The sequence below is a fragment of the Schistocerca nitens genome, chromosome 4 (genome assembly GCF_023898315.1).
Source record: "Schistocerca nitens isolate TAMUIC-IGC-003100 chromosome 4, iqSchNite1.1, whole genome shotgun sequence".
NCBI classification, from domain to species: Eukaryota; Metazoa; Arthropoda; class Insecta; order Orthoptera; family Acrididae; genus Schistocerca; species Schistocerca nitens.
This window is the reverse complement of record NC_064617.1, coordinates 479449442-479473877: the sequence shown is the minus strand read 5'-3', so window position 1 is coordinate 479473877 and position 24436 is coordinate 479449442.

Here is a 24436-nt window from a genome sequence, read left to right as displayed (position 1 = left end):
CTAAAAGAAATAAATCAGTTTATATTTGGACATTTATTTTAACATTGATCATTGAAATTTCAGCATATTAAACTTGATTCATAACTAAACTGGTGCCTTATTTAGGATTGTGAAAACGTGAGTTTGTAATCTTACGGACCACATCAAATATGGAGCCAAGATTGGGAGACTGCATACAACACTGCATTCATAAAATAACACACGAAGAACATTGAAACATATGCAAGAGGAAATTAACCACAACCAACCTATTCAATTTTCACCCAAAGAAGTTACGTAAACACCCCAATTCTGTCCGTCATGTAATTACCACACACTGGTATACTAAATTCATACTAACTCTCTGTGAAATCTTCCCAAAAAGAATAGCTGAGGGCTACTTTGATGATTACACCACAAGCTTCACGTGGTCAACTTGGTTTACACAAAGAGTGTAACTCCACAATAATTTAGATAATTAAAATAAATTACATCGAAACGCAGTCTACAAAAGAAAGACCTCGAACTGGTTACTATCATCTTACTATTAACCTGATGGGTCAAACAATTGTATAAGCACGTTGTACTGGTCTCACAAAGTACACCCCACGTGGGTTGAACATAAAGAAAAGTTGCTATATTGAAAAATATTGTCAAGACGAGACGTTATAATCTCACGCACATTCGCATTTAAGATTGATGATCTTAGTTAGAGTTACTGATCAACACGTGGTTCCACTTTACTCACAAAGCAGTGACAAAGCAACTACTCGAAGATATTCTGAACTTAACACTCGACATACACTGCGTTGCAATTTAAGATAACATATTTTAGATCTAAACCTGAAATAAACGTGATTAAATTTTCAGTTAGTCTGAACTTAAGAAATCCATTGTCCTACGGACTTAGCAGAGACGCGCTTGGCCGGAGACCATACCACTTCAGACGCTCGTCGCGGACAGACTGACCTGGGCCCCTACCGAGGGTGCTTAACAGATACAAACGGAAGTGACCAGAGAGGCAGCTTCCTACACCAACATGACAAGGGACGGACAGGACCATAGTATGAATAGAAACGTCTTTGCTTTTAGAAAGCGTAGCTACCTGTTCTGACGTTGGTCCTACTGTTCTCTAGCAGATAGGCTTGTCTGCTACCATCAAGCATGCAACTAGAAATACATTTGCTCATTCATTCTTTCACGAAGAAGGGAAGGGGGATGACAGTATATCATATACAGTATATAAAAGAAAGCGGATGTAGGTTTCGTATGAGACTGTGTGACATGAATTACATATAACCTGTGTTTTAAAGTGTAGTAGTGTGACAGATCGTTCTTGATTATGTGTAAAAGTAACACGTTCCACTACTCAGTCTCCTCCCAGATAGAAACACCACAGTAAATTTAGAAGTGGAATGTATGCCGTAAATGACAACAGTTTTAAAAAATTAACAGGAAAGGAATCCAAGAGAGACCTTTCACACTCCGCGAGAAGTATATCTCCTTTCTTCAAAATATTCCTGTATACTCCTATGTTCGCTGATCATATCCGGTACGCTTACGTATCAGCTATACTGACATGTTTCGATCGGCCCAGCGCGTCTCTGGATTCATTCGATGCCTATTTTTTCGCCTACATGACAGGCATTCCTAATACTGGAAGTGATCGCAGTCACGGCTTGTATTCAGTACATCAAGCGTAGATTTTGTCAAAGACGTTTTATTTTTCCATACAACTGTCGTAAGACCAAATTTCCTTGTAGAGAACATCACCGTTATCAAACTGTTAGCCGAAGTTGCTCCTCCTATCTGATAAATCGCCTATGTACTGGGTGTTTGTTTTAACTTGAGACAAGTTAAAACGCATCTTTTTTTTCCCTCGAGGGTGGACGGGACTGGCGTGCACTCGGCCTCGTGATGGCAGCTGAGGAACAACCCGTTTAAGAGTTGCTGGGCTCAAGACCGAGACGTCGACAACAGCTGGGAATGAGGCGTGCTAACCCCTTGCCGCTCCATACCGCATCCGACGACCACTGACTGAAGACGATACGGCGTTCGGTCGACTACCACTCGGTCTTCAGGGCTTTATTGCTGGGCTTCCTTTTTCCTTTTATACTAAATAAATGTGAAAGCACTGATTGATAATGATGTTACTAGTCGTACATTCGAAAGCTGAAGAAGGAGTGCGAATAATGGCTGCAATATAACTGCAGGGAGAGGAGCCACTGTATGATCAATACTTCAAAGTGTAAGCAACATATGAGGTGAAACTGAAATCCATCGAGAACATTTCGAAGGATGTTCACGGATCCTTTCTGAGGATTTGGTATAGTAGATATTTGGTTTGTTATCCAAGTTAACTTTGTTGCTTTGAAAATGCCTTAACAATATTAAAAATTCCACTAAATACGCAGTCGTGAAAACTTACGACTCAAAATAATGTGCAATATAATAGTCCTTAGACGAAACTGTGACAGCATTGCCACTGCTGAGGAAACAGCTGAGCATAATGTCGTTTTGCCTCTCTTCCATAGCAGTCAGTGAACACGTACATTATGTGCATACCGGCCGACTTTTCATCAGTAAATGTCCCCATATGCGAAACCGGGTAGTACAGAATGCAAACTTGAGGGCGAAAAGAAAGAAGGCATTACTTCTGGCAACAGCAAGCAACGTGAGCGATCGGACCATGTTTATTTCCACAAAATATACCTAACGCATATCGTTGATATTGGCACTTTTTGAGCAGACTTTTTAGTTCATTACAGATGCGAGGATAAATGGAGGTGAGAAATAAACCGAAATTAAATTGTTCTATAACGAGCCACTAAAGACCATGGGTCCTTTATGCGAAAGTAGAAAGTATACCTGTGGTAGCGTATCTGGAGTTTGGGTTCTCTATGCGAACTGTTGGTAGGCCAATTGAAGTAAAATATAGCCTTTCTAGTAAAGAGCAACGGCAAATTGGTCTTCGTGCACGTATGTGGTTCCAATATGATTACCAGCTCACTTTGTACATTTATCTCTCATGTACTTGCGTCAGACATTACCTGATAATAGGTTATAACAGGATATGAAAATGGGGTCCCGCTTTATTACCCGTTCTGATTCCGCTTAATTTCTTTTTCTGGGGATTTGTGGAAAGTCTTGCGTACGAAAAAGCTCTCGAGACAGCAGAGGATCGTCAGAGAAGAATTCTCGCTGCCTGCAATTCTTTTTAATGACACTTTAATATTCTGGACGAGCACGACATAATATTTTGCAACGATTCCATGCCTGCGTACAAGCTGGAGATTGCCGGTATGGGCAACTGTTGTAAATGAAGCATTTTGTGCAAGGCTTCAGAATAAACGCAATTATTATATAGTACACCCTATTTGGATTTCATCTCCGTGGCGTAATGAAGTACCATTGCGAAAATACTCTGCATAACAGTTGTAGTGAAGTATACTTTAATTTCAGAGCAATCGAACCACAGAATCAGCTGTATAACAGTGTACATCAATTGAATTAAATTAACCGCAGTTATATGAAAGGCGTCAGTGGGGATGAAATCAGAGAGATGCATTGTCATTAAAGTAATGTAATACGACCAAAAATCATTGTCAAATGTTTAACTTGATGTGTAATGAATATATTTTATAAAAATGATAGTTAGTTCCTCATTGGGACTCAAATCTGTATGTCCTGATTCTCATGAATAGTTTATTATTTAATATTTTCACTGACCGTCACTACTGTAGAAATTAAAATGCCATTGTGATCAATGCATTATAAAGCCAGTCGATACGAGGTTACTGATATCAAGATAGTAAGTCTGGTCAGCTCAAACATGCACTATAATATAAGGCTACAAGGGAAGTTGGAAATCTGTGGTAAGATCTTATGGGGCCAAACTGCTGAGGTCATCAGTCTCAAAGCTTTCTCACTACTTAATCTAACTTAAACTAAATTACGCTAAGGACAACAAACACCCATGCCCGAGGGAGGACTCGAACCTCCGATGGGGGAAAGCCGCCCGGACCGTGACAAGGCGCCCTGGACCACGCGGCTACAACGGAAGTCTTTGTAGCAGATGTGCCAGTAGAATATACTTGTAATAGATCTTTACCGCTTTGTCGCTTTGCGAATCATCTGAAACAGTCCTCCAGAAGATCCGATTGTGAGCAGACTCATTGGAGGCATGGTCACATGTAGCACCAAAAGCGTTACCGCATAGTCAATAACCGCATTAAAATTCTGTTTCTGTTTGCGTCCACAGTCTATAAATATTTCACAAATGAAAACACAGTTCACTGTAGGCTGTATGTTGATATTCTTTATTTAGTTCGTGCGATTGTTAACGACGAAATGAGCTAATAGCACAAGTTAAATAAACGACATTAACATGCAGCCTGCAACGGTCCATATATTCATTTGTAAAACGACGACATGTCTACCGATACAGATCCCGTTACAGTCGCTGCCAGTTATTGCGTTCTTTGGCGCTACAATCGGAATATAATTTCAGTAATGGCCTTGAGTATGTGTGTTGACGTGTGGGATGCTCGATGGCAGTTTAGGATGAGGGAGGAGGGAGCCATTTACATATCCGATACGGTCCAAAAGGGTAGAGGATACGTTGTATCCGGGATGATGCCTCCTGATATGCTGGGTTTAAGTCTAAGGAAGAAGACGTCGAGTGACAGATGTTTGGAGAAAGTTGTTGCAATTCCATGGTTGGTAGCCACTGTGTTTGCGAACCATCTGCCTGATGATTAGATTATATTAGATTAGATTCAGTTTTCGTTCATTGGACCCAAAAAGTGAGATGATTCTAGTGAGTGTGGAACATGTCAGAAAGTATAACATAAAAACATAAAACATTTGAATATAATACTTACTACCCTGACCATTTGTCATGATATTGTCGAAATAGGTGCATAAAATGCGGTAAACTAGAACAGCTAATATTAATTACAGAATTAACACACTTTCATAATGAAACACTGTTATGCAATATTAATAAATTTATCATCCACAAAATACCTAAACTTGACTGTTGTGATCAAGTGCTGTGAAAAGTGAAATCTAACAGATATTTTTACTTAAGCTGGTTTAACAGTCTCTGTTAAGATATTCACCTATGGAGTTGAAGGATCTGCCTACCAAAAAGTCTTGCAAATTCTGTTTAATCCGTGCTTTATCTGAAACCAAGTTTTTAATGGTTGCTGGCAATTTATTGAACATGTGCGTTCCTGAATATTGGACCCCTTTTTGGACCAAGGTAAGCGATTTTAGGTCTTTATGTAGATTGTTGTTATTCCTAGTATTGATACTATTATTGAGCTATTGGCAGGAAATAGAGATGTGTTACTTGTAACCAATTTCATTAAGGAATAAATATACCGGGAAGCATTGGTTAGAATACAAAGTTCCTTGAACTGGTTTCTACATGATGTTCTTGAATTTATACCACAAATGATTCTTATCACACTCTTTTGCACCCTAAAAACTTTTGCTCGGTTTGATGTGTTGCCCAGACTATGATCCCATTTGGCATAATAGAATGAAAGTAAGCATAGTATGTAAGTCTTTTTATATTTATATCTCCTACATCTGACATCATTCTCACAGCAAATACAGACTTCTGTAGGCGCTTAAGCAATTCTGTAGTATACCATTCACAACTGAATTTATTATCGAGTTGTAATCCCAGAAATGTAACACTGTCAGCCTCTTCGGTTTGCATGTCATCATATGCTATACACATGCTGGAAGAAAATCTCTTACCGATTCTGAACTGCATATAGTGGATCTTCTCAAAGTTCAATGGCAGTGAATTAGCTTTAAGCCACTTATTAATGCCAGTGAAAATCTGATTAGCAGCTATTTCTAAATCTGTACTTGACGAATTACTTATTGCAATGTTAATATCATCTGCAAACAAAACTAACTTAGCATCTGGTAATGTAACAGATGAGAGGTCATTAATGTACACAAGAAAGAGCAATGGAACCTTAAGGAACACCACACATAATTAATTCCTAGTCAGATGACGACTGACTGCTCACCGCACAGGTATTTCTCAACGACACCCTTGGTTTCTTGTTAGATAGATAAGACTCAAACCATTTTGCAGCATTGCCGGTGACACCATAATATTCTAATACACTTAAGAGACTGTTGTGGTTCACATAGTCAAAGGATTTTGACAGCTCACAGAAAATGCCAGAAGCCTCTAATTTATTGTCTAATGAATTAAGTACTTTCTCACTGTAAGTTTAAATAGCTTTCTCTATATCAGAACTCTTATTAAGAAATCCAAACTGTGACTTGGACAATACATTATTTGCAGTCAGATGCTTAAGGAGACGCTTGAACGCAACCTCTCAAAAATTTTTGAGAAAGCCGGCAAAGGTGAAATTGGTCGATAGTTTGATGGTATCTCTTTATCCCCATTCTTGTGAAGAGGCTTAACTTCAGTATATTTTAGGCAGTCTGGAAATGTTCAGCTGAAAAGAGATTGATTACACAAATAACTTAAGATAGAACTAAACTCGCATGAAAACTCTTTGATTAACTTCATTGATATGTTATCATATGCACTGGAATACTTAGATTTTAAGGATTTTGTGATGGATGCTACTTCTCTGGGAGACGTGACTGTCACTTCCATTTTACTGAAGTTATTTTTAAAGACTGGTCTCAGATACTCCATTGCACTGTTCACCGAACCTGTTAACCCCAAGCTGTCAGTAACAGAGATTACGTACTTGTTTAAGAGTTTTGCAACACTACGTGTATTTGTTACCAAAGTCTCATTTATTTTTAGAGCTATCTGTTCCTCTTCCTTTTTGGCCCTACCTGTCTCTGTCTTCGCTATATCCCATACAGTCCTTATTTTGCTGACTAGTGTAATTATCTTTTTCTCATAATAAAGCTGCTTCGATTTCTGGATTACTTGCTTCAATATTTTGCTGTATTCTTTGTAATACATTACAATTCTAACATCAGAGCTATTCCTAGATAGTACATACAGTCTCCTTTTTGTTCCACATGCTATCTTTACTCCTTGTGTAATCCACGGTTTATTTTTTTTTTTTTTGACTTCTGTGTGATTTGAGCTATCTTTAGGGGAAAACAGTTTTCAAAAATGGAGGTAGCTTCATTAATGAACGCTTTGTATTTTCCATTTGAGTCATAAATGTTGTAAACGTCTGTACAGTTCATGTCTTTGAGCAAATTCCTGAATTTCTGAGTTTTTGAGTTATTTATTACCGTCCTGTACTCAGATTTAATAGATTTTTTGTCCTGACAAGTTTCAACATTTAACACAAGATGCTGCATGTCATGATCAGATAGCCCATTTACTATTTTTTGTGATATGAGTGCTGGGAGAATCAACGTAATACTGGGGCGGCTTCTGCAGCGACTCTAAAGGTCTATGACCATCTGCGAGGATAACACTCATAAAACATTGTATACAGGTGAGCATATCCTTTGTTTTCTGAGTTGATGCTGCTGCTTGTGTGTAGAGTCTGAAGCCATTGAAGGCTACCTGTTACAGACGACGACCCTGAGGTCTGCTGACACATCTGATGCCTTGTGAAGTATGGAGCCGACTCTGCTGTTCGCGGAGCATAGTGCTGTAAGAAGCTCCACTTTTAGTGCGGCCTTGGAGTCAAAAGACGAAGCTGGATCCATTGACTAACGAAAATAATGCAGTTAGGCAATGCTTTCTCGAAGACTGGAAAGCTTCTAAGAAAGGAATGGAGACATTGTCATGTAGGTGTGGTTTGCAATGTCTTCTCCATTTGGGTCTTGAATGTCCTCACCATTTGTTGCTCGTAGGCACTGGACTGGAAGTAGAACAGGACAGTATATTAGTGCAGGATGCCTTTCCATGCACAGAACTCACCAAATAGACTTACGTGAAAAGGATGGGCGGTGGAGGGTGCGTGAGGTAAGTATTGTCCATGTTTACAGCTCTCGAAATACCCACAATGACAAAAATACGCTACCTGCAAGCTACTGACGTATAGAAATTTGTTACCTGAAATAAGGAAAGAGCAGCAGATTCGTAGGAGCGACTTTAAGTCAAGTCTGTAAAAGAGTCACGTTGAAAGAAAATAGTCTTGCTACTATGGAACAGTCGTGGTAGAGGTGTAGATCAACTGCTGCATTAAAAGCTAGGCGTAAATATAAGATCACAAGCATCATGAAACCTAGCATCAAGCTTAGCCAGATGACAGAGAACATACGAGCCTCGTGTACAGCTTTTGACGGCAATGATAAGGTACTTATTGTAGGAGGAGCATGAAACGGCCTGGCTAACAACTAGGACACAGCACTAAACGTGACCTGGAGAAAATAGGAGCAGCAGCAGCACACACTTATGTGGGGTTTGTCGAAGATTTGTGGCAGGCCTCAGTTAACTCGTGTAAACAAAATCCTGAGCGACTCGCTTTTGACTGAAATAAAGCTCACATCTGTGCCATGCCTGTTGTTGCGATTGGGAAATGGGGATACACTAAATAGGATGAGGAAGAACAGATTAGTTGAGCACCTTGCAGACAGTATGAAGGTGGCCGCATGCGCACAAGATAGAATCCCTGAGATAACTTGAATCCACATTTTTAAGGTTAGAGACAGGCTACAGACAAAGAGTATTGAAAGAAATTGGGGCAGTACAAGACCAGAATACGTGTAACAGTTTCGAGAAAAATAAAGTTGATTTGTTTCATCAGACTTTAAGAGTGTTAAAAAAAAGTGATGTATGAGACTGTCGTAAGCCTGGAAGGTGTTGAAATGTGAAGAGATAGATGTTCTGTGCTTCTCTGAACACCATGTAACAACAGGCAGGGAGGATAGACTTGCAACATTTTCGTGCAGAGTTCACATGGAAAAGGAGGAGTTGCAACATATGTAAAAGTTAGACACAGAGGGAAAAATACTGAAACAAATAAGTTTTGTGTTGATCAGGACCTAGAAGCATGTGTTTGTGAATTATTGCTGCAGAATACTTCTCTGATTTTTGTAACACTTTACAGATCCACTCTAGGTAACTTTCATCTATTTATAAGAAATCTAGATGCGTTATAGAGCTACATACAAGGCAGCATCTTTGTCGAGATCTTAATGTACATTTCGTAAGATATACGAACAGGAAAAGTGAACTAGAATTATTATTTGGGTGGATCAGTCTACATCCAATAGTCAATTTTCCATCTCGTGTGCAGCAAAACAGTAGCAAGTACTACTGCTGGCGACCGGAACGGATTGGGGAATTAAGTGTACCTTGGATGGTCTAAACTGCTGTGTGCGAAAAAGGAAGCTGTGAGCAAATTCGTTTGGTGAGCAAAACTGAAAGTGTAACTCTTGGTACTGTGTACTACTCACCTGTTGTTCGATCAGTGTAAAGTGCGAGGTGGCTTCTCTTTATCAAAAGTGAGTCTGACGTTACGTTACTGGAAGTTAGCCGAATTAATTTTGAGAATGGTAAACATTTAAACAGCGATTGATGATATCTACTGGTACTGCTGTTTTAAAATGGGATGGTAAATTCACAAATGATTTGGAGTAAATATAATATTTTATTTGCTGGGAGCCGTTTGATGGGGCTGTTGAAGTGGGATAAACCATTCCAAGACAGATCGGAATGCACTAAGTAGATTTGAAATTTGTTTTGTTTCGCTATTAGTAACTTCTAACGGCCAACTGCTTGAGCTGTAATTTCCTGTGGATACTTACCTTGTACTTGCTAACTGTATAACCCGCTGGTCGTACTTGCAATATGTTGTAAGTAACCGCTTCAAGCAGCTTGGCCTCGAGTACAGGCTGCCGTCTCTATCTCAAAGCTCACTCAAACCGTTGTATATTCTCACTCTTCGCTATGCGATACTTTGTTATTTATATAATTGTAGAATTCCGACTGCAAAATTTTATTGTACCTCCTACGTCCTTGCGTTATGCCAGTGCCAAACGGGTTCTCATCCGAGATCCCAGTTTCTTCCAGAGCGGACTTCCAGGTCTCCTTTATGTTCCGTTATTAAGTTATTGGATCGGTGCCTGTGAGTAGTCTGAGCCCGAATGGAATAAGCTGTAATAAAATTGTTACATCTAATTCATTGAACCTGCCACCAATTGTGATGTCATTATAAGTGCATCTTTTTTTCCGTGTTGGGTTTGTAACCCGTAACTTATTAAGCCAGAATTGTGTAACTGATCCGTTAACAAAATTTTTGAGACAAGCTTTAATAAAGAACTGACTGTCCTTTCATTTATCATCACCAGATTACCTGATTAATCCGAACCGTTAAGCTCATCTAAGTTATTATTCTGCGTTTGCTTTATAATTAATAGTTTCTGTTATTAATTAAATATTCAGTAGCTAGTCTGTATTTGTACAGATATTAAATTGTTTAATCTGTATCGCTGTTTGACACATTAGAACTGATGTGTGTGACTATATGGTTTACTAATTTCAAATTTTTCTTAATTGGACCTGATCATGTCTTACTAAATTTCTTTGTAAGACAAAGAATTTTGTATAGCTCCGAAAGTGGCACTTTTGCTTTATATTTCAGTGATTCTTCTGAGTAACTGACGAGTTTTAAATTTTCCTTGAATGGCTTTCATTGCTGCTTTGGTATATTTTTAAATTAACTTCTAAGGGAAAAAAAGTTTCGCTTGTTGTAAGTTTATGAGTGCCCTTCAATGGCTCCTATGATCGACTTACGTAATTTTTGCGTTTAATCATCCACTGTTCGTTTCATACAGATGTTATAATAAGGTACTCCGAATAAAGTTTGAGAAAAATTATCTTTACATCTTGGCGTTCAGTCCTCAGTCTCAGCAGCCGATTGCGCTGGCGTCAAACAGGCGCAAGGTTTCACACATTAAAACTGTATGTCGGACAGAGATGCGAACCCAGGAGATCTGCGTTTCGTAAGAGTGAGGACTGAGGCAGATGGAAAACTGTCTAAAAGCCATCCACATACTGGCCGGCACACCGGACCTCGACACAAATCCGCCGGACGGATTAGTGATGGGGAGCGGCACGCCTTCCCGCTCGGGAAATAGCGCGTTAAACCGCGCGGCTAGCTGGGCTGGCTGCCTTAGCTTTACTTTCGACAGTTCTTCATCTCCTACTCACCAGAGTTCACGAAGTACTCCTGCGTAGCTTGCAGGACTAGCACTTAGCCACAAACAATCCAGAGCTAACAGAGAGCATCATGACTCATACAGGGATTAGTGATCACAATGCCGTTGTAGCTAGGCTCAATACCGTTTCTTCCAAATCCACCAGAAACAAACGCAAAATAATTTTATTTAAAAAAGCGGATAAAGTGTCACTAGAAGCCTTCCTAAGAGACAATCTCCATTCCTTCCGAACTACCTATGCAAATGTAGACGAGATGTGGCTGAAATTCAAAGACATAGTAGCAACAGCAATTGAGAGATTCATACCTCGTAAATTGGTAAGAGATGGAACTGATCCCCCATGGTATACAAAACAGGTCCGAACGCTGTTGCAGAGGCAACGGAAAAATCATGCGAAGTTCAGAAGAACGCGAAATCCCAAAGATTGGCTAAAATTTACAGACGCCCGAAATTTGGAACGGACTTCAATGCGAGATGCCTTTAATAGGTCCCACAACGAAACATTGTCTCGAAATTTGGTAGAAAATCCGAAGAAATTCTGGTCGTATGTAAAGTACACAAGCGGCAAGACGCAGTCAATACCTTCGCTGCGCAGTGCCGATGGTACTGTTACCGACGACTGTGCCGCTAAAGCGGAGTTATTGAACGCAGTTTTCCGAAATTCCTTCACCAGGGAAGATGAATGGAATATTCCAGAATTTGAAAAACGAACAGCTGCTAGCATGAGTTTCTTAGATGTAGATACCTTAGGGGTTGCGAAGCAACTCAAATCGCTTGATATGGGCAAGTCTTCAGATCCAGATTGTATACCGATTAGGTTCCTTTCAGATTACGCTGATACAACAGCTCCCTACTTAGAAATCATATACAACCGCTCGCTCACCGATAGATCTGTACCTGCAGATTGGAAAATTGCGCAGATCGCACCAGTGTTTAAGAAGGATAGTAGGAGTAATCCATCGAACTGCAGACCTATATCATTGACGTCGGTTTGCTGTAGGGTTTTGGAGCATATACTGTATTGAAACATTATGAATCACCTCGAAGGGAAGGATCTATTGATACGTAATCAGCATGGTTTCAGAAAACATCGTTCTTCTGCAACGCAGCTAGCTCTTTATTCGCACGAAGTAATGGCCGCTATCGACAGGGGATCTCAAGTTGATTCCGTATTTCTAGATTTCCGGAAAGCTTTTGACCCCGTCCTCACAAGCGACTTCTAATCAAGCTGTGGGTCTATGGGGTATCGTCTCAGTTGTCCGACTGGATTCGTGATTTCCTAAGGTCGCAGTTCGTAGTAATAGACGGCAAATCATCGAGTAAAACTGAAGTGATATCAGATGTTCCCCATGAAAGCGTCCTGGGACCTCTGCTGTTCCTGATCTATATAAATGACTTGGGTGACAATCTGAGCAGTTCTCTTAGGTTGTTCGCAGATGATGCTGTAATTTACCGTCTAGTAAGGTCATCCGAAGACCAGTATCAGTTGCAAAGCGATTTAGAAAAGATTGCAGTATGGTGTGGCAGGTGGCAGTTGACGCTAAATAACGAAAAGTGTGAGGTGATCCACATGAGTTCCAAAAGAAATACGTTGAAATTCGATTACTCGATAAATAGTACAATTCTCAAGGCTGTCAATTCAACTAAGTACCTGGGTGTTAAAATTACGAAGAACTTCAGTTGGAAATACAACACAGATAATATGTGGGGAAGACGAGCCAAAGGTTGCGTTTCATTGGAAGGACACTTAGAAGATGCAACAAGTCCACTAAAGAGACAGCTTACACTACACTCGTTCGTCCTCTGTTAGAATATTGCTGCGCGGTGTGGGATCCTTACCAGGTGGGATTGAAGGAGGACATCGAAAGGGTGCAAAAAAGGCAGCTCGTTTTGTATTATCACGTAATAGGGGAGAGAGTGTAGCAGATATGATACGCGAGTTGGGATGGAAGTCATTAAAGCAAAAACGTTTTTCGTCGCGACGAGATCTATTTACGAAATATCAGTCACGAACTTTCTCTTCCGAATGCGAAAATATTTTGTTGGGCCCAACCTACATAGGTAGGAATGATCACCAAAATAAAATAAAAGAAAGCAGAGCTCGAACAGAAAGGTTTAGGTGTTCGTTTTTCCCGCGCGCTGTTCGGGAGTGGAATGGTAGGGAGATAGTATGATTGTGGTTCGATGAACCCTCTGCCAAGAACTTAAATGTGAGTTGCAGAGTAATCATGTAGATGTAGATGTAGATGGAGATGTAGAGCATATTGTAGAGACACGGCTTGTTTCCAGAATGAATCTTTCACACTGTAGCTGAGGGTCCCTGGCATGAAACATCCTGGCAGATTAAAATTGTCTGCCGGATCGGGACTCAGTCCCAGGACCTTTGCGTTTCGCATACATGTGCTCTACGTTGGAGTTACCCGTGCACGGAATCGTTCACAGAGCCTTTCTTCCACCAGTTCCTTATCTCCTACCAGGGTGGAAGATTCATTCTGGAAACAATCCCCCACCACCGGGCTTGGCAGAATGAAGCCGGCCAGTCGAAGAGACACTGCTACAATGAGGTCTATATTTTATGGCTGTTCTGCTCGAGGCTGCAGTGCTGGGCATGTCTTTCTCTGGCCGCCATCGGGTGCTGATCGGTGAACGTTAGTTGTAGTCGGGGGAAATGAGTTACAGTTGTGGTAGCGTGATCCACATTCTAAGCAGCCGGTTGCTTGCTTTCTTTGCCTTAATTTTGCTATCTTATTTTGTATCGTTACCTACGATTCCGTGAACTATTCACATAAGCAAAAGTAGTTACGCTTTCTCCATATAGTCAACCACACTACTGCCTTCATTTTGTAATTTGATATGCGTTTTAGAGAACTATGTTGTCGGGTAACTTTTTTGTGATTTATGTCAATCATTAGAGCCAATAAATATCGGTTAATCTCCTTATTGTCTTAGATTTTAAGATCGTTTGCATTTTGCTACAACTTTTCCGTTGTTAGATGATCTATTAAAATAGAATATAAAAGGTTTGTACGCATAAGTCTGCTTTGCTTACTTACTGTAACAGCATTATCGCTGTGTACAGTGACCAAACTCAACGATCAGACGCTTATAATCAGGAAAGGTAACGAGCATTTCACTCGCTCCTCTTTTTGATTATAAATCTGTTGATTGACTAGACAGATCTGTCTCGATTTCGCACAGGATTATGTTTGCTGTGTATTGTTTCATGATATTTTGCTAACATCCTTGCATTAATAAGCATTAACATTGTGAGTACTTCCTTGGGCTGATAAAGCAATACCGAATATGAGAAACTGCTATCTGCAAACCACACTGTTTTCTAAGATATCTCATATTAAGTCACTCTCAGTGGCTCGCCTCTTTCACCTTTTATGCCTTATGGCCAACAAAAGACAAATTTTAGATGCAGCTCCCAATCAAAAGGACAGTAATGTTAAACTCCCACCAGCATTAAAGAACCACTTCCCCATCTGAAGCACATGTGGTCAGATCTCAATCCTCCAGCTCTCATAAAGCTGTTGAGCTCCTCCCCCACTAGAATGTACGCTTTGTGATAAAAAATATCCCGACACCCGCAAAACCATACGTTATTCATATTAGGAGCATTCTGCTGCCACCTACTGCCAGGTACTCCGTATCAGCGACTTCAGTAGTCATTAGACATTGTGAGAGAAGAATGGGACTCTCCGCGGAACTCACGGACTTCAACGTGGTCAGGTGATTGGGTGTCACTAACGTCATACGTCTGTACTCGAGATTTCCACACTTCTAAACACCCTTAGGTCCACTGCTTCCGATGAGATAATAAAGTGGAAACGTGTAAGGCCATGTACAGCACGAAAGCGTACAGACCGACCTCGTCTGCTGGCAGACAGAGACCGTCGACAGTTGAAGAGGGTCGTAATGTGTAATAGGCAGACATCTATCCAGACCATCACACAGGAATTCCAAACTGCAACAGGATCCACTGCAAGTACTAAATGGTTGAAATGGCTCTGAGCACTATGGGACTCAACTACTGAGGTCATTAGTCCCCTAGAACTTAGAACTAGTTAAACCTAACTAACCTAAGGACATCACAAACATCCATGCCCGAGGCAGGATTCGAACCTGCGACCGTAGCGGTCTTGCGGTTCCAGACTGCAGCGCCTTTAACCGCACGGCCACTTCGGCCGGCACTGCAAGTACTATGACAGTTAGGCGGGAGATGAGAAAACTTCGATTTCATGGTCGAGCGGCTGCTCATAAGCCACACATCACGCCGGTAAATGCCGAACGACACCTCACTCGGTGTAAGGAGGGTAAACATTGGACGATTGAACAGTGGAAAAACATTTTGTGGAGTGAAGAATCACGGTACACAATGTGGCGATCCGATGGCAGGGTGTGGGTATGGCGAATTCCCAGTGAACTTCATCTGCCAGCGTGTGTAGTGCCAACAGCAAAATTGGGAGGATGTGGTGTTAAGGTGTGGTCGTGTCTTTCATGGAGGGGGCTTGCACCCCTTGTTGTTTTGCGTCGCGCTACCACAGCACAGGCCTACATTGATGTTTTAAGCACCTTCCTGATTCCCACTGGTGAAGAACAATTGGGGGATGGTGATTGCATCATTCAACACGATCGAGCACCTCTTCATAGTGCACAGCCTGTGGCGAAGTTGTTATACGACAATAATATCCTTGTAAAGGACTGGCCTGCACAGAGTCCTGACCTGAATGCCATAGAACACCTCTGGGATGTTTTGGAACGCCGACTTCGTGCCAGGCCTCACCTACCGACATCGATACCTGTCCTCAGTGCAGCACTCCGCGAAGAATGGGCTACCATTTCCCAAGAAATCTTCCAGCACCTGACTGAACGTTTGCCTGCGAAAGTGAAAGCTGTCAAGGGTGGGCCAACACCATATTGAATTCCAGCATTACCGATGGAGGGCACCACGAACTTGTAAGTCATTTTCAATCACGTGTCCGGATAGTTAAGATCACATAGTATACGTCAAAACCCAGTCAGGTGATTTTAAGTGTTCTATGTTTTCCCGAGACTCTGGAAGAGGTTATCTGTCCTGAGATAGCCTTCATTCACGAAGCATCATGTTGTACAGTGAACAATGTTATCACGTGTGCCTTCGGTCAGTTCAGCACTTCTGAAAGCTCAGTGTTGTTGCCTAAAGAGCCCACTGCATCGTTCACTACCTGCTTCTAAAGAAAAGGCATTCCCTCTCCAACCAGCAGAACATGGGCAGTGCTACACAGCCTGCCATTTTCAGACACAGGTTAGGGTCATAGCGCCCCAGTAAAAGACCCAGCCAGATGTCACCTGCCGCTCTGTCCAACGTGCTCAGCCCGGCATGTTCCAAAAGAGGGATCCCATCGTAAATTACTCTCAATAGCACAGGACAATACATTGTTCGGCGATTGCTAACCAACTGCCTACTCTGCCACATTCACTAACGGTATACTAAATGCAAGATGAATGAAAGGAGATGAAATCACCAAAATTCAACTACACATGAGCGGTAGAAATCACTTATTATCTGTCTTTAAACTAAACTGTTATGAAATAAGAACAAAGTGATGTAAATTCGATTTTAATTTAAGGAAATATTGAGTCAAAACAGAAAGGAAAACGCCCATACAAGGACGACACCTCTCAACATCACATACAAAGGCTGAGCTTGAGAAGCTTTCAAAATATAAAATCCAATAATTTATCAGTGACGAATGGATGGATGAGATGTTGGGGTGAAAGCCACCAAACTACAATGGCGCCTGCTCATTGATCCAGTGGGAATCCAACCAGCGGGTTTCCTCTACGAGAAACAAGGCTGTTAGCTAAATGGATTCTTTAGTGCGTTCATCTCGGACAATCACTTGTATCAACCTTTTCATCTCAGAGCAGCACTTGAAACCTACATCCTCAATTATTTGCTCGACATGTTCCAATCTTTGTCTTGCAGTACAGTGTGTACCCACTACAGCTCCCTCTAGTACCATAGAAATTATTCTCTGATGTCTTAACAGATGTCCTACCATTTTGCCTCTTCTTCGTGTCAGTGTTTTCCATATATTCCTTTCCTCGCGGATTCTGCGGAGAACTTCCTCATTACTTACCTTATCAGTCGATCCCTATAGCCGTCCATAATTTGGAAAATGTTGCCTGTGAAAGATTTTCTACACAAACTGACCCATCTATTGTGTCCCATGAATTCTCGATGGGATTCACGTCGGGTGATCTGGGTGGCCAAATCATTCGCTCAAATTGTCCAAAATGTTCTTGAAATCAGTGACACGGCCCATTCTCATTCGTAATCATTCCATCGTTGTTTGGGTATATGAAGTCTATGAATGGTTGCCAATGGCCCCCATGTAACTGAACATAACCATTTACAATGATCGTTTCACTTGGACCGGAGGACCCAGCCCATTTCATGTAAACAAAGCCCACACCATTATGCAGCTCCTACCGACTTGTACAGTGCCTTGTTGACAACTTACGTCCATGTCTTCGTGGGGTCTACCCCACACTCGATCAGCTCTTACCAACTTAGTCCAGGACTTATCCGACCAGGTCACGTTTTTCCACTCCTCGGGGGCCCAACCGATATGGCAACGAGCCCAGGAGAGGTGCTGCAGGCGACGTGGTGCTGTTAGCAAAGGCACTCGCGTCTGTTGTCTGCTGCCATAGCCCATAACGCCAAATTTCGCCGCCCTGCCCAAACGGATACGCTCACCTGCAATTATTTCACGTAGTGTTTCTTGTCTTCTAGCCCTGACAACTCTGCGCAAACGCCGCTCCTCGGTTGTTAAGTGAAGGCCGTTGGCCACTGCGTTGTCAGTGGTGAGGGAAAATGCCTGAAACTTCAACTATGTAAAGAAAAGTTAGATTGCTATGTACCGTAGATGATACGTTAAGCTGCAGAGAGGCACAACTAAAAGAAACTTACACAATAGCACAAATTTGCTTTACTTTATATCTCTGATCACTAATTTTTTGTCATCAGACTACTGGTTTCCATGACCGTCTTCAGATCTATTCTATAAAACCATGTCCTAATGTACTGCAGCCATAGTGGCATCGTCAAAAGTTAAACACAATATTAGCACCAGCATATGCAGTAGTAATTTTGCGAACAGCACTACAGTTCAAAACAAACTGCCGTACAGTAGCCACAAGATGTTTGTGTTCCAAGTGCAACAGTACAACGGCTACGTCAGAAAAGTCGGAGATAGTTCTCATGTGTGCGTGATGCGTACTTGCTTGTTGAATGAATTTGTGTGTGTGCTTTTCTGACGAACGCTGTGGCCGAAAGCTAATGTGTAAGTTTATTTTAGTTATTCCTGTCTGAAACTTAACGTTTAATCTCTACGGTAAGTTGCAATCTATCTTTTCCTTACATTGCTGATGACCCACCTTGTACTTGGAGTCGTTAATACCTGAAATTTGGTATTCTCGGCACACTCTTGACACGTGGAATTCGAAGTACTGAATTCTCTATTTCCGAAATGGAATGACCCATACGTCTAGCTACAACTACCATTCCGCGTTCAAAGTCCGTTAATTAGCGTCGTGCGGCTGTAATAACGCCGACTACCTTAGACATGAACCACAGCAGTAGAAATGACAGCCCCATCAATGCACTACCCTTTCATACCTCGTGTATGCGATGCTACCGCCATCTGTATGTGGACATATCACTATACCATAACTTCTGTCACCTGAATGTATATCTAAAATGGTTGCTTACTTGAAGCACAAATAAAATTATATGAGTTCAAAATGAGAGCAACAAATTCAATTCCACAACGGAATGCACATTCATATGCACAGCAGCACAATAAATGTTTAATGTCACGTTCCATTAATAAGTGGTACGTACCTCAAAGTAAATGGAAGACTGCTACAGAAACGCGACTGGCTTTCCAAATTTGTGCAACTCGGAAATGCAAGTTAGAAACGAATCGAAGATTCAAATAATCAAAATCACTGAAGAAGCAACACAATAGACCTTGTAAATTGTGAGGTGAGTGCTAACGCTGAAAAGCATACCTACTCAAAGTAATGTGCAGAACTGCGCCAGCGTACGTCTGGACGTTAGACTTTCTCTCGATATGACCTCAAGGTCGCGTGTCTCCACACCATCTCCTGTTTTCTGTACGTTCCTCTCTCCTACCAAAAGCCAATGTCTTGGAAGAGTTGACTCACAACTTTCGCCATAGTGATGAGCGAGAATTTTCCTGAATACATCAAAAGGCAGGGGAAGCTGGCTAAAACTCAGCATCGCTTACTGTATGAGCATTAACTGAGCAGATGTTTGTACACTATATTTGATATGTTGCCACTCATTGGTTCAAACGTTCACGGCACAACGCCTATGCTGTTGGCGACCCATCTGACTGGCTAGCAACATCTGGAATGAAATATCAAAAATTTTCCCACACTGGTGACAGCAAAATGGCGGTCTTAAATGTTTGCATTAGCCTACAGGACGCGGAGATTCGTCACTCCAACAATACTCGGGGGACGTGCGATTGCCGTGCTCTTAACATCTAAGGCTCGTTCCATCTCGCAGACAACGGAGCCTGGCCAGCTGGCCAGTTTGCGGCCCATCAGTTCTGCCAACCCGCAGCCCAATGCGGGTTCTAAGCTGTCCCGTGTTCAAAGCACCGACATCACGCAGGTTTCTCGCAATACAACCACTCAGGTCTGCCTCATGGAAGATAAATGAAGAATCTTATTCCAGAGTCCACTAGCAATGTATTTCCCTTTAGCAAAGTTAAGAAAAATCAGCTGAAGATTTTACTTATTATCTCGAAGTGAAACGTGACTGTCACAAGCTGCAACACACGTTCCCGATATGAAGAACGCTCGGCCTCCCTCTTGCGCCTCGACAACGCGCTAAATCATCAGCTTATTCCAACAGAAAATGCTTCTGGTCTGTACGCAACAGCGAGTGAAACGTTGCGATCGACAGCTCTGTAATTTTACATCCAAACGGGATCCAATCAATCAGTGGCGTCAGCTGGTTATAGCATACGTGAAGAAACTTTCCAACACACTTTGTAACACGCCCGGGAGTACCGATAGGTGGGGTACCTATAAACTGGTTGTCGTTTCGACCGTGTGTCCTATCCACACCACGTACCTGATACTGCCGCGGCGCTCGTATTGTTCTGCTCCACACTGCTGCTGGCTTGCCTGAAATTATCTATTGAAATATGCAAGCGGGGTTAGGGGAACCACTCAACGATAAAACACAACACTGTTCGACGTCTGGTATGAACAACTATATTCTGAGATGATTAAAGAAAATCGCAGGTTGCACTGTTTACATTCTATTTCGTAAGTGTTTATCCCAATTAATGTATGATTACCAGACCACAATCTCACTTGGACGAGCGTACGCGTAACCGACACAACGTGGGTGACTGTTGATGATGCGGAAGCCGAATGATCGCACGAAAGTTCTTACGCTCGACACCCATACACAGATACTTGGTACCAGTCCTCCTTGACACTAATAATAAATTTTAACACTGTTCACAAAGTTAAATTTACAGTTCACAGTTCTCAGTTGTACGAGCGTGCGCGTAACCGTCACGGCGCGGCTGATTGTTGATGAGAAGACACTGGCACTGTTTTGCACTCTTTTATGGTAACTAATTTTTGCTCACTCACATCATTCTGAGAGACCGAACACGGCGCGGATGATTGATACTGTACGGTACGACACGCAACGAGAGGATACACAAATACGTTATCAGCAGCACTGCTCATTTTTAAATTAGTTCTTGACGCACTTTCCTCTGAATCACTTGCATATTTCATCACTTTACTGTAATAACACTTGTAGGAACACTTCAACTTCCATGCTAACAATGCCTCTCACATGCAGAGCTACACATTACACAACATAACAGTTCCGTGTCCCGTGCTCGACTCGCAGACATGGCTGCCCGCAAAGATACTCCACAACTAAGCCAGCGATATGACAATACGCTTACAACTTCCTCATCGAAATGTGGTCATTATCAGGGCAAGACTTGGTGTTACACAGTATCAGTGCAGTATCTCCTGACGCTGACATATAGTTTTGTTCAGTGTTCTTATTTTACTCATTTCAGTATCTGTGGTGTAGGGGGTGGTAAGTGAAAACAAGAGATCAAAATTAAATTCTGTCGATGGATGTAGTGCGAATGCGGCACAGAGTATCATGGTTCTAGTATGAGCCAAACACAGAAACGCAGAAGGAATGGAGATGACAATGTATCCCGGGCAGACACCAAGGAAAAGGCACTCTGAGAAGGACATCATAGGCTGCTAGAGATCTTCGGAATACGGAACTTGGTTACTTGTAAAGGACAAAGACGAGGCAAACTAGAGGTCATAGGGATGTGGAGTGCAGGAATCCCCCAACTGAAGTGGAGGATAATGTTCATAGCAGAGAGTTTTGGAGTAAGGGACACTAGAAACAGGAATGCCCCAAAAAGGTGTGCGTGTGTGTGTGTGTGTGTGTGTGTGTGTGTGGGAAAGAGAGAGAAATGGTTCAAATGGCTCTGAGCACTATGGGACTCAACTGCTGAGGTCATTAGTCCCCTAGAACTTAGAACTAGTTAAACCTAACTAACCTAAGGACATCACACACATCCATGCCCGAGGCAGGATTCGAACCTGCGACCGTAGCGGTCTCGCGGTTCCAGACTGCAGCGCCAGAACCGCGCGGCCACTTCGGCCGGCAAAGAGAGAGAGAGAGAGAGAGAGAGAGAGAGAGAGAGGAGCAGTAAGGGTTTCAACCGCATTTTTTCCTGTTCTGGGAATAAACGTAATATTTACAATAATGCTACGAAGGAAATACATTTTTCTGGAAGCAGTAACGAAGAAGTAACGTAGATGGATGACGATGACGGCCCTCTTGTTATGTCGAGTTATAGTCGTCTGTAGCAAGCAATGCAGCGTCATAAACGCCACGGATTTCCAGGAAAGGGCCTTACGACACCTCGAGAGGCGCTCTACAACGGGCACGGTGACAAGGGCGGCATACGCGAGAACGGCGCACCACACCGGCGGAAGGGGCGGGCAGGCTGAGAAGCGACGCCTGCCCGGCCGGGCATTCGCCCCGGCGTCGAGTGTCGGGGCCGCTAATTGCCGGGAGAACACGAGCAATAGCGGCCCCGGCGCGTTACTTAGGCTACCAGACGGCGGCGCCTCGCCTTGTAACCCTACACCGCGCCGCGCCGCGAGGCCGCTCGTACTTTGCCCGCGACGCTAACGCCGCTGCCTGGGAGGTCACACGGCCGGCCGTACATTGGGGCGTCCGGCCGCCTCACCGGCGGGCTGCGGGAACCTCCTGTAGTCTGACAATACGAGGGCAGCAGCGGGCTGAGGTGCACGGTGTGGCGGCACGGTTCAGCTAGCGGAGCTCCGTAGCGCACAACAGGCACGTAGCTTGGATGCTGCTTACTGTTACCCCTTAATGTTTTTTCACAAAATCCTGCTAATAAATCCCGTGTGGCTAGGGCCTCCCATCGGGTAGACCATTCGCCTGGTGCAAGTCTTTCGAGTTGACGCCACTTCGGCGACTTGCGTGTCGATGGGGATGAAATGATGATGATAAGGACTACACAGCACCCAGTCCCTGAGTAAAGAAAATCTCCGACCCAGCCGGGAAACGAAACCGGGCCGTTATGTATAACATTTCCTCGCGCTGACCACTCAGCTACCAGAGGCGGACGCAAAATTCTGGTAGGGATCGTAAATAAGAGCTGGTTGTTATTAGACCAGCGGAAAAATGCACCGGTTTCAAAGACTGTGACTGGAAAATGGGGCACTGGCTGCTTCATTCTACCTTCCTCAACATCTTTAGAAAATTTCCCAAAAATTAAGCATTGCGAGCATATTCTCAATCTTCTTAATATGCAGATCACTTCTTACTCTCACAGGCTCTCCTAACAGTAACTCCCTCACACTCACCCTCGCCCACTTCCTCGTTCTCACTTATTGATTATCCCTAACACATTGTCGTTATCTCTTTGCGCCTCTCTGTCCGTATCCTCTGTCTCACAGCCACATTCTCTTCCAATAACTCCGTCACACCCAACAGACCTTCGCTCTATGTCGCTCGCTCCTATCCACTGCCACTTGCCCATTCTCACTTATTGATTCTGCCTAATTCACTGTCATTATCTCTTCGTGCCGCTATGTCAGCCACATTCTCTTTCGTTCTGTCCTACTAATACTGTCTCCTCCCCATTCCTCTCTCTTGCAGCTACTGTCTCATTCATTTCTTCCCGCAGGTACTCTCTCTTCTCATTGTCACTATCTCTCTGATTCTCGTTATCATTGCAATAGATTCTGTCTCGTATTATCACTGTCTCTCACCAACTTATATTTTCTCCGTCTCTTTCTCTCCTACTGACATTTGCTCCTTCACACTTTCCTAGCAGTATTCTGTCGCTGTCAGTTATATTCCACTGCCGCTGTTTCCTTCCCTTTCTATCGGACTATCAATGTCTCGTTCGCTCTTTTTATACGACAACCAGTGTACCACTTCCACTATTTATTATTTTTCTGTCTCCATCCCACTAATACTGCCTTCTTCTCTCTCAACATAAAAAAGCGCGGAAATGTTCGCAGGTCCAAATATTTCTGAAAATTTTTAAAGATGCTGAGGATATTAGAATGAGACAGCAGATTTCACACTTTCCAATCGAAGTCCTTCAAACACGAGAATACGCCCCGTTTTTATGCTTCACCAGCAGCGTTTTTCCGCTGGTTCCTTTCTCTTCACCGTTGCAGCAGGGCACGTTACCCTCATGGAAAAACTTTGAGTCAGTAAAGTTCTGACAGTTTACTTATGTGAAACTGAAATAACAGATTCTACGTTTATAAACATTCAGCGTCTACTTCAGTACTACAGTATGGGGTTCCCAGATCTCTTCTCATGATAACGGAGACACTTTACAGGATGTTTCTCTGAGATACGTTCCTTTATAAACTACGGCTTCACCTGACACCTTATTTACCGTGCTTATTTTACGTGTACAATTAGGGTCTCTCTCAACCTGCGTATCCTGGAAACGGATAAAAATATCAATAAAATTTTCCAGGCTATTCGAGACCCGCATCTTAGGTATACATAGTAACAATTTTAGCCAGTTGCTGACCATAGGCTTGTTGGAATCCACGGCTCGGTTTTGGTATCCAAAAACCATGTTTTTGGGGCGTTACTCAAGAACAGATGAAGACTTTTTGAAACTGAATAATGGCACTTCTACATAAATGCCTAGAGAATATACCG